This window comes from Borostomias antarcticus (assembly GCF_949987555.1).
Source record: "Borostomias antarcticus genome assembly, chromosome: 21".
NCBI lineage: Eukaryota > Metazoa > Chordata > Actinopteri > Stomiiformes > Stomiidae > Borostomias > Borostomias antarcticus.
In genome coordinates this window covers 20,602,261-20,605,626 of record NC_140254.1, presented here as the reverse complement: position 1 = coordinate 20,605,626, position 3,366 = coordinate 20,602,261, and positions in this window count along the sequence as shown.

Genomic DNA, 3,366 nt, shown 5'->3' with positions numbered 1-3,366 from the left:
GTACCGATGCTCCCCATCCAACCTGACGGAGCTTGCAAGGATATGCCAAGAGGAATGGGCAAAATTTACCACAGGTGGAATTCAATTAAGTTGTAGAAACATCTTAAGTAGTGTCAGTGGAAACAAAATGTACACTATGTTTTTGAATGATTTTTCAAGTTTTTGAATGATTTTTCAAGATGCCCATCCACATCCATTGTATGACCAAAACGGTGGTAGAGCAATTATCAACTTCCTCGAAAATGCTAGCTTTGTGAACGTTTTGATATGTTCATATACAAATACCATTGTATATGATCATAAGTAACCTTAAAAAAGGGCTAAACATGCATTTTCCCTTTACTACTTTAATTTATATTACTTATTTAATGTAGAATAGCATACATTGCTATATTAAATCGACTTCCCTCATTTGATGTCTCAGAAGGTTAGCGTTCATAATTGTGACACCCAAGCACTGTTAATGAAGCAACAAATTAACAAAATGACATTCCCTTAGCACTCAGGTCTAGATATCGACTGGATATACTGGCTCGCGCTGGATTTTAAATTTCTTCTACATGCCTCTGAACTACACCAAAGTGATCTCAAACGTGAGTCAAACGTCTTATAATATGTCGTAAATAAGGTCCAGGTTGTCAAAAACGAGCATTGTCCTTTAAGGTGAAATGAAATCAAACTTTATTTATATAGCGGATTTCATACATGAAGGTAACAAATGTGCTTTGCAGAGGGAAAGATGGGGTGTACATACTGATCCTATACACCTAATTTTCCAGAGGGAAGCAAAAACAACAGCTCACCCATTTGAGCCAATATAGGAGAGCCGTAAAAATGATTCCCTGACCTCTCTCAGCAAGACAAGTAGATATCACCGAACAAGCAGAAATACATTTTTCTCTCTGTGGATCGATTGGTTTGCAGAGGTTACAGTATGTGTGTGAAATGACCTGTTCTCACACCGTCTGGAGATTGTATTGGATATTGAACATGCCAAGTTTCATTTGAAAACCATCTGAGAAGCGCTTGCTCTGAAGATGATCAGTAGGGAGCAAGCATGCAGGTCAAATGGGGGAGGGATTTCCTCCTACTAGATTTTTCTTTATGATGCCTTTGTACTCTTTTTTTCAATATCAAAGTTGTTGCTGGGCCTCAAATGCCATTTCTCACTTCTGAAACTATCCCTATCGTTAATTGTGACCTTAACTTAACCTTTTGCTTTACATGCCCAAGCTTGACAAAATTAAAGCTTGGCACTTGTTTTATTAAAGAAACCCGCATGGACCTACAGTAAGTGTGCAGAACTTTCTTCCTTAAAGGAGTAGTAAAGGGAAAATGCATGTTTAGCCCTGTTTTAAAGGAGTAGTAAAGGGAAAATGCATGTTTAGCCCTGTTTTAAGGTTACTTATGATCATATACAATGGTTCAGATCAAAACGTTGACAAAACTAGCACTTTTGAGAAAGTCTGATAATTGCTGTGGATCGAGTTTAACATGTTTTTGAATGATTTTTCACGTTGCCCACCCACATCCATTGTATGACCTAAACGGTGGTAGAGCAATTATCAACTTTCTCAAAAGTGCTAGTTTAGTCAACGTTTTGATCTGAACGATTGTATATGATCATAAGTAACCTTAAAACAGGGCTAAACATGCATTTTCCCTTTACTACTCCTTTAACTAACGCATCTTCTCTCCATCTGTATGTCATTTAATTATTATGAACATATCTATCTACTGTAGGCTGTCTATCTCTAGGCTATAACTGTAGTCTAGGCTATAACTGCCTATTGTTTAAACTATTATATTATTTATATTTAAGTAACCTTAAAACAGGGCTAAACATGATTTTTCCCTTTACTACTCCTTTAATACTGTTCTTTGGTCCTCTGGCACCTTGGAGCATTCAACAGTCATGGCTGAGGTGATCTTCCCAGACAATAAACATAACCATTAATCATTTGTTGTGTATACTGTAGGCTAATTGCACTGAATTTTGTCTCCAACTATCTCTGACTTCAACCAAAAGGTTGTTGGGGAGATGGGCTAGCTGCTACTGTACCTGTTAGGCCACAGAGTTATAGTTCATTATTACACTTGAGAGAAATCTGTTTGATTTAACAAACTCCTCTACAAAACATAATGACCAATAAGCTCCACACATAGGCTACAGTACACAGAAATATAGCCACATCGACCATCTGTACAGTAGCATATTGTTGTAGCACTCCACTTACCAGGCCAATCCTCCATATCTCAGTGACCCAGATATTAACACAACAAACCATATTTAAACAGTGTGTACAAGATAAATAGATTTATATACTGAATATTCATGCTGAGATAAACCAACAAAGGCTCCAAAAAATGTAATTAATTTCATGGTCATAAGAAAAAAAAGTGTCACACAGTCTGGCTCCATATGCAGTTATTTTATTGACCTTTCGGCCTGTTGACCTTCAGAATCAATTTCATGGTCCCAGGCCTTCCAGTGTCCAGAACAACGTAGGTCTGACAGGGGTCACTGCATTGCTCATCAGTATTGCTTCCAACAATACTTTCCCTTCGCTGGGGCCCTCTGACTTGCAAACACACATGACTACCTCTCATGAACCCCGCTTTAACCAACCACGCCACTGAAAAGCTAATGATTAAATGGCATAGGTGGGCAATATTCATACTAAGGAGTGAGTTTAACCAATTAATCTCAGTTACACTGGGTAGAGTGAGTTTTGGGGCAGCACTAGGGCAGCAAGTTCGCCTGAATATCCACTTCATATTGTATCAGATTCTATTTTAGTCACCACACTTCATGTGACCAAAGTAGATTGTAATGTTTTGTTGGCTACGATCACTGTTTATTTTTAAACTTCCTGTTTGTGTACTGTTCAGTAACCAACCAACATCCTTTATGGAACGCTGTCCCAGCAGGATCATGCCGGTCTAAGGCTTTTCACACCGCACATTCTTCACCTATCCTTAGCCCTGGAGTAAGAGTTAACCCTGGGTTAACTTAGCCCCTTTTCACACACACACACACGCACACACACACACACACACACACACACACACACAAACAAACACACACACACAGTTAACCCAGGGTTAACCTAAGCCCAGAGCTAGGGTTAAGGTGAGGTGTGATTGGACAACGAAAAACGTGATGCATAGCCTGGGGCCAATAGCTCCCTAAGCCTGGGTTTAAGAAGGTTCTCAGAATGTGTTTAGCCAGGCTAAGTGCAGTGTGAAAAGCCCTTTTCTTGCCTAAAAACAAGATTGATCATAATTGACAAGGTAAGTGAATTCATTTATCCCCTGCTTGCCTTTACTCTGCACACACAGACTTGTATGACTGTTCGAGCTACA